A 12,338-nucleotide genomic window follows, 5' to 3' on the forward strand; every position below is an offset into this window, starting at 1 on the left:
GTTTTAACCCGTGACCACACCATTCCTCCCCAAAATTTCCCCCCTCTCACTCACATACGAACACACGCACACACTTCACCCATTCATCCATTCACTTGCACACACTTCACACTTGCACACTCCTCACCATGACCACACCATTCCTCCCCAAAATTTCCCCCCTCTCACTCACATACGAACACACGCACACACTTCACCCATTCATCCATTCACTTGCACACACTTCACACTTGCACACTCCTCACTTCATCCTCTACACTTACACCCATTTCACACACTCTTCATTCAATTGGAGTGGATTCTACATTGAGGTGCCACATCTAAATTAACAAGTATTTGGCCAAGCAAGGTATATTCTTCTAATCCCTAATTTCGAGCTTCATTTTACCGTTTATCATTCAATGTTTTGGAATTGGTTAGAATGTATAAGGTAGTTGGTATGGTGTTGTGAATTGGAAAAAATTCCATGATAGTGTTTTAGAAGAAATGGGAAGTAATTCACATTGCAGACCACATGTTCGACGAAATCCCACATTGAAGAATGTTTTGAGTTCTTGGACTTTTCACTTATGCAATAGTTTACATCGTTATTGTGTAGCTTATTCACAAAGGCACTTCATGGCTAATCATATTCACTCACGTCACTACCTTCGTCCCTATGTTTTCTTATGCAAACGACCTCCGATTAAGGTGAAATTTGGATATATGCTAGATGTCATTGGGTACTTTCACATGTCCAAAACTTGCCCGGGAAAATTTCGATATTTCTCGGTGATGCCCGGGGCCGAAGTTGGTCACTTGGTCATGGGTCAAATGTTCCAAAAATGCATATTCGAGCCATAATTTTGAGTTTTCCATACTTATGCAATGTTAGAGTTATATTGGTGATTCATGTTTTGAAAAATTGCATAAGCACACGTACATGTGCATGTTGAAGAAAGTTTGGGGGATTATGAATTCAAAGATTATTAATACCCGTTATTCCTATACAAAGTGATTGATATTGTGTACTTCCTTTTTCAGGATGCTTCCTAAAAGAACTTCAAAGGGAAAAGAGAAAGTCGGCTCCTTATCTGGAACGACCCAAACAAGAGAACCCGAAGGGGGTGTTCGAAGATTTCTTTCATCAGATACAGCTGCCCGTTATGCCAATGTTGTGCGTAATTGAGCAATCATTCCCGAGAGGCCAGTTAAGTTAGAAGATTTTCCCAACTTTGAAATATCATATCTGATTCACAACTGTGGCTGGGAGAAGGTGATAGAAAGACCTCATCCGGTGTATGAGAATCTAGCAAAGGAGTTTTATGCAAATTTCAACACAGAAATCGACACTTCCGGATCGGAGCACTTACATCAGACATGGGTTAGGGGCAAATGGATTATGTTTTCACCAGAGGTAATTCATGACTACTATCAGTTATCCTGGAATAATGTGGTCCCTATCCCAGAAGACTTCAACTAGAATGAGGTTGCAGAAATATTGTTGGGACGTGAAAACGCTTGGCCTCTACCTACAGCAGACTGGCATCGGATAGATCTCACCCCATCCATAGCAATTTTATGGTTATTCTTGTGCCATAACGTCGAGCCTATATCCCACAGAACAACATTTACAAATCCAAGGGCCGGATTCATATACCATTTGGTTAGAGGAAACAAGATTGATCTAGCCACGTACATCTACAACCAAATTCATGGTACAGGCACTTGGGGTGATAGGCATTACTCACTAATTTTTTCCAGTCTTATAAGTGGAATATGTAGAGCAGCGGGGATACAAATCCAACCTGGGGAAGCACCAGAAAAGCCAAGCCCCTTTATCAAGCAATCCACACTAGAGGCCCAAGACCGAGCGAGACTGAAGCACCAACAGAAATTAGAAAATGCACGACGACGACAGCAATTGAATGAGGAAGGTCAAGCAGATGCAGACCTTGACATGCCTCAAATTCCTCCACCACCACCCCAGGTTGATATGGACAATCAGGCATTGAGGCAGATATTCGCCACCACCACTGGAACTAGCCGGGACATACAACATCTCCAGCAGAGTTTCGAGACCATGACTACCACTGTTGAAAAAGTGCAGAGAGACCTCTACTCTTCCCGGGACTACACAAGGGGTGCTTTGAATGAAGCCACAGTGGCACGAAGGGAAGTGGAGACCATGAATGGTAGGTTCAACATGTATGCTGGGAGAATGGATGGCATACAGTGGCGAGTGAACGAAACTTGGGATCGATTGGGAAGTATGGAGAATAGGCTTCAATCCATTCAGGCTGAGCAAGCAGAGCAGACAGAGTTGATGAGACAAATCCTATCTCGCCTTCCATCTCCTCCTGAAGATCATGTTGCGGGTCCCAGCTACACACCACGACCACCACTTTGATCAGGGGAGTGTTGTTTACCTCTATTTGCAAAGTTGTGTATATATTTTTAAATTATGCTTTTCTAACTTTACATTTACATTGAGGACAATGTACTGTATAAGTTTGGGGGATGGTAGCATAATTTTCAAACAAATATTCGGCATGTAGTTAATATGCATTTTCACAATCAATCATTAAATTGACTACATTCTGCATGATGCATGCGTGACGAATGAGTGTTGATTTTACTTTTGCATGCTTGTGTGAGTTTGGTAGCCTTGCCGACTATGATGTGATTATTGGACAGGTGTAAACTAGAACTGTGGATATAGTACAGGATTTAATTAGCTAATACTTATTGATGCAATGCTTGACATTCTTTTGCACGCCGCTCATGTTTTCATGTTAAGTTATTGATTGGGATTTTGGTGAAAAATATGAGAAACCTAGGTTAACCCTCTATAACATTAACTCGTTAAACCACCTTAAGATAGTTTGGAGATGGTTGAGCCACTATAGGGAAACATGGAGATAAGTAGAGGCTCAGTGCATGAAATTATATTGTGTGGATTGCCTAGACCCAGAAGGTGAGAAATAGGTGAAAACTTTAAGTTGAGGACGGTTGTTGAGATCAAATGTCTAGAAAAACAAGTAAAGGGCATAAAATAAACATGGGAAAATCATCACTTCTCTCAAAAGCCTTTATGACTCGAACAAGTAAGTCTGTTAGGGTTTAAAATATGATATCCTAAAGCCAACTGATTTGGAAATTATCGGCCTAAAGCTCGTTACAGGGATCATATAGAAAGCAAGATAAAGGAGAAGTTGACAAAAACTCATCTTATCGAGCCTTTATAACTCGGGTGAATAAGGCTGCAAGGGTTTAAAACCTGGTGCCCTAAGACCAACTGGTTTGGGAGTCATCGCCTAATAACCCGTTACACGGGTTATATAGAAAGCAAATGAGAAGATGAGAGGAAAAAAAATTTGAAAAAAAAGGGGCCCTTGTTGGACATTTGGTTGATATAACTTTAACCTTGATGCGAGGTAAGTAGTTTAGTTTGAGCCTAAAAGTTGAAACAATCAAATTAAAGAGAGTCTCTACTTGTTGATATGTGTACTTGTAAGGGTAAAATCTATCCAAACTAAGAGAGGGTAAGGATTATAGTTGTTAAACTCCCAATCCTAGAACACACCCCGAGATAATAGAGTGAAAAGAATAAGTTTGGGGGGGTTGTGTATCTCTCGAGTGATGCAAGGATAAATTGACCACTATGGGTCGGGAATAAACCATTCATAAGCTTGATATGTTGGCATGAGTTCACACACACACGTTGAGTATTGCAATTGATGAGTAAAGGTTAATTTTATTCTCGCACTATTGATATCGTTTTATTGTTAATGCTAAGTTCCAATCCTGAGACACGGCAAGCTATTAAGCCATGTTTGTTTAGCATTGAGTCACTACATTGTTTGAGGACAAACAATAGTTTAAGTTTGGGGGATTTGATAAGTATGTTTTTATACACTCATTTGGTTCACAAACATGACTTAAACATGGATAAAATGATTGAATTGTGGCTTAATCCTATTAAATTCATGCAATGTAGGTATTTCAATGGAGATTATGGAATTCAGGAGAAACGAGCCGAAGAAGGACCAAAACGCAACAAAGTGATAGTTCGAGGACCAAAGGTGCAAATATTGAGAAGTTTAGCTAAATGCAAAACGAGAGTAAAAACATGCCAAGTATGAGCTCAATGACAAAACAAAATAATTGGAAGAAGAAAGTATTGAAGAGGGACTGAAATGAAGACAATTGAAAGTTGGAGGACTAAAGCGCAAATACTCAAAAGATGTGCCGAATGAGTGGCATGAGATTTGATGGTGTCAATCATCAATTGGAAGATAAAAATTGTTGAAAAGATGAAGAAATCGAAGAAAGAAGTCAAGAGAAGCAACAAGGAAGTTCAGGGACCAAAATGTAAAAACCACATAGTTGGTTATATCTATGCGACCGCATAGTATAACCATCTATGCGGTCGCATAGATGGATGCAGGGAAAATAATGGGGCATTTCAATTGACCTATGCGACCGCATAGGTTCCTTCTATGCGGTCGCATAGAAGAAATTTCGGGGGGTTTTCTACAGTTTCCTTTTTTGACTCCAACTCTTTTTTTTTACCTAATTTGGACACGCTATATATACCCTAAAACACGTTCAGAACTAGGGTAGATGATTTTGGGAGAAAAGAGGCACACAATAACATCAAGATCCAAGAATTTATGCAAGAAGAAGGAGGATTTCATCAAGATTGAATATTTCAAGCATAAATTATAATAGGGTGATGTCTTCTCCTTTATTGAATCTTTGTAATTTTCTTCAAAACATGATAGGCTAATTTTTTTATTTCATTGGGAGTCGATGAACCTTTGATTTTCTTATAAATTCTTATATTTCATGAGTTTAATATAAATTATCTTTGGAATAAATTGTTTGATTTATATCGCTTTGATTGAATCCATGATTTATTGGCCATTTATTATGTGATTGTGATGGTTTATTCTTTACATTCGAAAGAAGTAGAATAGACTCGATATATATAAATTGACATAGGGTCCGATAGGGGATAGAAATATACCCCTATGCTTTATGCAATTCGGTAATTGTTCATAGAATTTCATGCATTTTTGTATGTTACATCATCCATAGAAATATAGGCTGATGATACGCAGAAATAGATCTAATATATATCGAGAGAGTATATTAGATAGGCGTAGGAACATTGAATTGACAATTTTCCATTGATTAATTGGATTTGTGAAATTAGGGTTTATAGAAATCAAATGGGGATTCGATATCCCAATGATTTTAGTTCAACTTATTTCTACAATTTTATTTACAACATTGCATATTTACATTTTAGTTGAGTTGTTGAGTCATTTAATTAGTGGAATTTCGAAATTAGGGTTTCCGATTTCGAAATTTGGGTTTTCTTCAAAATTAGGGTTTTTAATTGGGGGTTTCTTCCAAAATTAGGGCTTTTCACATTTAAACCAAATTTTCATTTAATTAGATTCGGTTAAGGTCACATTAGTCTAATTAGAGCTAATTCAATCCTCGTGGGAACGATACTTGGACTCATAGTCCATTTTACTACTTGTTAACGAACCGTACACTTGCGGTGGGTTTTAAAATTGAAACAAATAAATACGCGAACAAGTTTTTGGTGCCGTTGCCGGGGATTAAATTTTAGATTTGATTCTATCTTTTGTGACACTAATTCGAACTTATTCATTTCAGTACTTGTTAACTTTATTAGATTTATTTTATTATTGTTTATATTGAATTTTTGTGTTAATTCTGCCATATCAGAGCTTGCATGCAAGGAGCACCTGATCAAGACTTGGTCCCTATAGATCCAGAGATCGAACGCACATTCCGTTACAGGCAAAGGGAAGCAAGAGTGGTACAACAAATGGCTAACGAGCAAAATCGATCGGGAATTCCACTCAACGAAGGTTTGGCAGTGGAAGAGGATGGAAATACGGTACTTGGGGATTTCATGGCACCATTGGTGGTGCAAAGTCAATCTAGTATTGTATATCCTCCATTTGGGTAACCGAACTTCCAACTGAAGACAAACGTGATTCAACTGTTTCAGAATGGACATCAATACTAGTGAGAATCCGCATACACACATATCTCGATTTCTTGATATGTGTCAACACTTCAGATACCAAGGTATCTCTGATGCTATAAGACTGCGCTTGTTCCCGCACACCTTGAGGGATAAAGCACTTGAATGGCTGGATTCACTCCCTGTCGGAAGCATCACTACTTGGAACGAGCTAGCTCATAAATTCTACACCAAGTTCTTCTCGCCAGCTAAAGTAGCTAAAATGTGGCATGACATCTCAATATTCAACTAGATCGAGTCAGAGTCATTTGAAGAGGCATGGAACCGTTTCAAGAACATGTTAAGGAAGTGCCCGCAACATGGCTTTGACAAGAAGACCCATATCATATTTTTCTACACTGGATTACTCTCATCATTCAAGAGTATGGTGGATGCATCATCTGACGGGTCTATCTCTACAAGAACAATTGACGGAGCCTGGGAGTTGTCTGAAAGGATGGCTACAACTTCAGCTATGTGGTCTACAGATCGAGTAGTTCAGAAGAGAGCACCTGAGGTGTATGAAGTAGATACTTACTCAGCACTGTCGGCGAAAATAGATTCCTTATTCCATAAGGTTGAAAGCATTTCACAAACCGCCACTGCTAAGCAAGTTATGAAGCAGAGTTGTGAAGAATGTGGAGCAGATCACAGTACTGCTACTTGCCCAATTCTAGCACAAGGAGTAGAACATGCAGAATTCGCACAATGGGGTCAGCGCCAGCAGAATAACCCACATTCAGAAACCTTCAATCAAGGCTGGAGAAAGCACCCAAATTTCTCTTGGAGCAACCAGAATCAAAATAGACCACAAGGGCAATATCAGCAGCAAGACAAAAAGCAGGTAGAGCACCAGGAAACTTACCCAGCAACACTGAAATTAACCCTAAGGAACATGCAAAGGCTATAACAACCAGAAGTGGAGTACAACTGCCAGAACCACATGTAAAAAGTTCGGGAGCCAACAAGGAATCAACGCCAACCTTGGAGGAAGAAATTGTGGAGCAAACTGACAATGCAACAGGAGATGAGGTTAAGAGGAATTCCGAGACATCACAGGATAAAAATACTAATCCTGTTAACCCTCATGAGCCTCCTATTCCGTTTCCACAAAGGTTGAGAAAGCACAAAATGGATAAGCAATATAGTAAGTTCCTTGAAGTCTTCAAGAAACTGCATATCAACATCCCATTTGCTGAAGCACTTGTCCAGATGCCGAGCTATGCAAAATTCTTGAAGGATATCCTCTCCAACAAGCGAAAGATAGAAGAACACGAAACAGTAATGTTGACTGAAGAATGCAGCGCCAGAATCCAGAGAAAGCTACCCCCAAAACTGAAAGATCCAGGGAGTTTTACTGTACCCTGCACTATTGGAGACTGTTATTTTGATAAAACTTTGTGTGATTTGGGTGCAAGTATTAATCTAATGCCTCTTTTTGTTTTCAGGAAACTCGGCTTGGGAGAAGCAAAAGCCACAACAGTGACATTGCAGTTAGCAGATCGATCCCTTACACATCCAAGAGGAATCATTGAAGACGTGCTGGTAAAAGTGGAGAAGTTCATATTTCCAGCTGATTTTCTTATCTTGGACATGGAAGAAGATAAGGATGTTCCACTCATTTTGGGGCGACCTTTCTTAGCCACGGGGAGAGCCATTGTAGATGTTCAGAAGGGGCAGCTGATATTGAGGCTTGGTGATGAGCAAATCTTATTCAACGTGTTCAAAGCAATGAAATTCCCTACTGAGTCAGACAGTTGCTTCCAAATAGATGTAGTCGACCGAATAGTTCAAGACACATTTCGGCTACATCATCCTTCCGATGCATATGAGGCATGCATTGCACATTCACAATCCACCCATTCTGAATCAAGTGAGATTGAGACATGTGCTCGTTTTTTGGAAAGTAACCAGCCATATATGCGCAGACGCTACTATGAAGAGCTGGGAACTAGGACTGCAAAATCAGTGCCATCTATTGTGAAACTGCCCAAATTGGAACTCAAACAACTGCCACCACATCTTCGATATGCGTACCTGGGGGAATCTTCTACACTACCTGTTATTATTTCAAGCACTGTCAGTGAGGTAGAGGAAGAGAAACTACTTCGGGTGTTAAGGGAGAATAAAACAGCTATTGGATGGTCGATTGCAGATATAAAGGGGATCAGCCCATCTATATGCATGCATAAGATACTCATGGAAGAAAAATTTAAACCAAGCATTGATGGGCAGCGGAGATTGAATCCACACATGATAGAAGTGGTTAGAGCTGAGGTATTGAAGTTGCTCGATGCAGGCATTATTTATCCAATATCAGATAGTGCATGGATCAGTGCGGTGCAAGTTGTTCCCAAGAAAGGAGGAATCACAGTGATAGAAAATGAGAGAAATGAGTTGATTCCCACACGGATAGTGACTGGATGGAGAGTTTGCATTGACTACCGTAAGCTTAACTCAGCTGCTCGAAAGGACCACTTTCCATTACCGTTCATTGATCAGATGTTGGAGAGATTAGCAGGGCATTCGCACTACTGTTTCCTAGATGGGTACTCCGGGTATAATCAGATTCCAGTAGCACCAGACGATCAAGAGAAGACCACTTTCACTTGCCCCTATGGCACCTTCGCATACAGAAGGATGCCATTTGAATTATGCAACGCTCCCGCTACCTTTCAGCGGTACATGATGGCTATTTTCTCAGACATGATTGAGAAATTCATTGAGGTATTCATGGATGACTTCTCTGTGTTTGGATCTTCATTTGATGAGTGCTTGGAGTATCTAAGTCTTGTGCTACAACGGTGTACGGAGACCAACTTGGTGTTGAATTGGGAGAAATGTCACTTTATGGTACAAGAAGGCATCATACTAGGGCACAAAATTTCAGCAAAGGGTATTGAAGTAGACAGGGCAAAGATTCAGGTGATCGAGAATTTACCACCACCTACCTCAGTGAATGGTGTTCGCAGTTTTCTTGGGCACGCTGGATTCTACAGAAGGTTTATCAAGAATTTTTCAAAAATTACCAAACCTCTATGCTATTTTCTGATGAAGGAATCCCCATTTGAGTTTACTGATGAGTGCCTACAGGCCTTTAACACTTTGAAAGAGAAGTTGACTTCAGCACCTGTAATTATCACATCGGATTGGAATCTGCCATTTGAATTAATGTGTGACGCCAGTGATTATGGTGTAGGAGCCGTGTTGGGTCAATGAAGGAATAAGGCATTTCACGTGATCTACTATGCAAGTAAGACTTTGAACGATGCTCAGTTAAATTATGCCACTACGGAGAAAGAGCTTCTTGCTATAGTCTATGCATTTGACAAATTTCGATCATACCTTGTGGGGTCGAAGGTCGTAGTCTACACAGATCATGCCGCTATCAGGTACTTAATGGAAAAGAAGGATGCTAAGCCACGTCTCATTCGTTGGATATTACTACTTCAAGAGTTTGACTTGGAAATTAAGGATAAGAAAGGCAGTGAAAATGTGGTGGCGGACCACCTATCTCGGCTTGAGGACACAGAACGGACAGAGACAGTGGAAATAAATGAAATCTTCCCAGACGAACAGATTTTTGGTGTGATGGAAACACCCTGGTATGCAGATATAGTTAACTATTTAGCCAGGTCTATCATACCGCCAGATTATTCAAGTCACCAGAAGAAGAAATTCTTCGTTGAATTGAAGTATTATTTTTGGGAAGATCCCATTCTCTACAGGCGGGGGCTGATCAAATTGTTCGTTGCTGTGTACCAGAGGAAGAGGTGCCTTTGATACTAGAAAACTGTCACTCATCTATATATGCAGGGCATTTTGGTGCTTCGAAAATAGCTGCGAAGATTCTTCAATCAGGTTTTTACTGGCCTACACTCTTTAAAGATGCTTTGGAATTTGTGAAAAGGTGTGACCGATGTCAGCGCATGGGTAACATATCTAGAAGAAATGAGATGCCTTTGAATAGTATCTTAGAGGTGGAATTATTCGACGTCTGGGGGATCGACTTCATGGGACCATTTCCACCATCTTTTTCAAATCAATACATATTAGTGGCTGTGGATTATGTATCGAAGTGGGTCGAGGCTGTTGCACTACCTACTAATGATGGGAAAGTGATGATTGAGTTTTTAAAGAAGAACATTTTTACCCGGTTTGGAACACCAAGAGCCATAATCAGTGACGGGGGCACACATTTCTGCAATCGTCAGTTCGAGCAGTTGTTAGCAAAATATGGCGTTAAGCACCGTATAGCCACCGCATACCATCCCCAAACCAGCGGACAGGTCGAAGTATCCAATAGGCAATTGAAGCGAATACTCGAAGTCACAGTCAACTCATCACGAAAGGATTGGTCAAAGAAACTGGATGATGCCTTGTGGGCCTATAGGACTGCATTCAAGACCCCTATAGGAATGTCACCATATCGACTGATTTTTGGGAAAGCATGTCACCTACATCTTGAGATCGAACATCATGCCTACTGGGCAATGAAGAAGTTGAACTTGGATTTGAAAGCTACGGGCGAAAAACGGCTGTTACAACTGAATGAACTGGATGAGCTCAGAATGGAAGCCTACGAGAATTCAAAGATCTACAAAGAGCGCACCAAGAAATGGCATGACATGCATATCCAGAGTCGTGACTTTAAGGTGGGGCAGAAAGTACTACTCTACAACTTCAGGCTTAAACTGTTTCCAGGAAAATTGAGATCGAGATGGTCTGGTCCATATACCATTACACAGGTGTTTCCACATGGGGCAATTGAGATCACTCACGACAGCAAAGGGACATTCAAAGTTAATGGACAGCGTTTGAAGCACTATTGGGGCAGTGATTTCTCAAAGGACAAGTCTATCGTCCATCTTGGATCGCCAAAATGACACAATATGGTAAAGTCGAGCTATCGACTATAACCTAGCGCTGAGTGGGAGGCAACCCACTGTATCCTTAAATTTATTTTATTACATTGCATTAGTTTAGGAATTTGTTTGAGTTTAGTTTTTTTCTTAGGTCATCGATCATATTTTGCATGATAGCCTCGGCACTACACGTTTAATGTTGCATAAATGGGTGCTAAATGAAGTGTTTGGGTGTTCAAGTGTGTGTCACGCATTCCGATGTGCGAAGATGTTCGTTTTGGTTAAGCTTTCAGAATGCAGGACAACATTTATGAAAAATCGATTTTGGTGCCAAATTTTCGATAAGAATATTTCTCTTTTCGAATCAAAATTTTCAATTTTTCCAGGAATATAGCGAGGCGAGTCAAATTTTTAAGTGAAAAATCGATTTTGGGGGAGTTTAAATTTTAAGTCAATTTAAAAAAAAAAATTGGACAAAAATGGCACTCTTTTTATTTTCTTAAAAAAAAAAATAATATAAGATACCCGGTTTGGTCTATGCGGTCGCATAGACCGTTACCGAAAACAAAAAGGGGGGCCTTTGTTGCACTATGCGGTAGCATAGTGTTGTGGTCATGAGTTTTAACCCGTGACCACACCATTCCTCCCCAAAATTTCCCCCCTCTCACTCACATACGAACACACGCACACACTTCACCCATTCATCCATTCACTTGCACACACTTCACACTTGCACACTCCTCACCATGACCACACCATTCCTCCCCAAAATTTCCCCCCTCTCACTCACATACGAACACACGCACACACTTCACCCATTCATCCATTCACTTGCACACACTTCACACTTGCACACTCCTCACCATGACCACACCATTCCTCCCCAAAATTTCCCCCCTCTCACTCACATACGAACACACGCACACACTTCACCCATTCATCCATTCACTTGCACACACTTCACACTTGCACACTCCTCACTTCATCCTCTACACTTACACCCATTTCACACACTCTTCATTCAATTGGAGTGGATTCTACATTGAGGTGCCACATCTAAATTAACAAGTATTTGGCCAAGCAAGGTATATTCTTCTAATCCCTAATTTCGAGCTTCATTTTACCGTTTATCATTCAATGTTTTGGAATTGGTTAGAATGTATAAGGTAGTTGGTATGGTGTTGTGAATTGGAAAAAATTCCATGATAGTGTTTTAGAAGAAATGGGAAGTAATTCACATTGCAGACCACATGTTCGACGAAATCCCACATTGAAGAATGTTTTGAGTTCTTGGACTTTTCACTTATGCAATAGTTTACATCGTTATTGTGTAGCTTATTCACAAAGGCACTTCATGGCTAATCATATTCACTCACGTCACTACCTTCGTCCCTATGTTTTCTTATGCAAACGACCTCCGATTA

The 12,338-nt window shown here is 40.3% G+C and overlaps 1 pseudogene; it reads left to right on the forward strand.

Annotated features, from left to right (window-relative positions):
• The window catches only part of LOC111375174, a 51,581-nt pseudogene that overhangs the window by 18,618 nt on the left and 20,625 nt on the right, over positions 1–12,338 (forward strand).

Source organism: Olea europaea, unplaced genomic scaffold (assembly GCF_002742605.1).
Source record: "Olea europaea var. sylvestris unplaced genomic scaffold, O_europaea_v1 scaffold1346, whole genome shotgun sequence".
Classification (NCBI taxonomy): Eukaryota; Viridiplantae; Streptophyta; class Magnoliopsida; order Lamiales; family Oleaceae; genus Olea; species Olea europaea.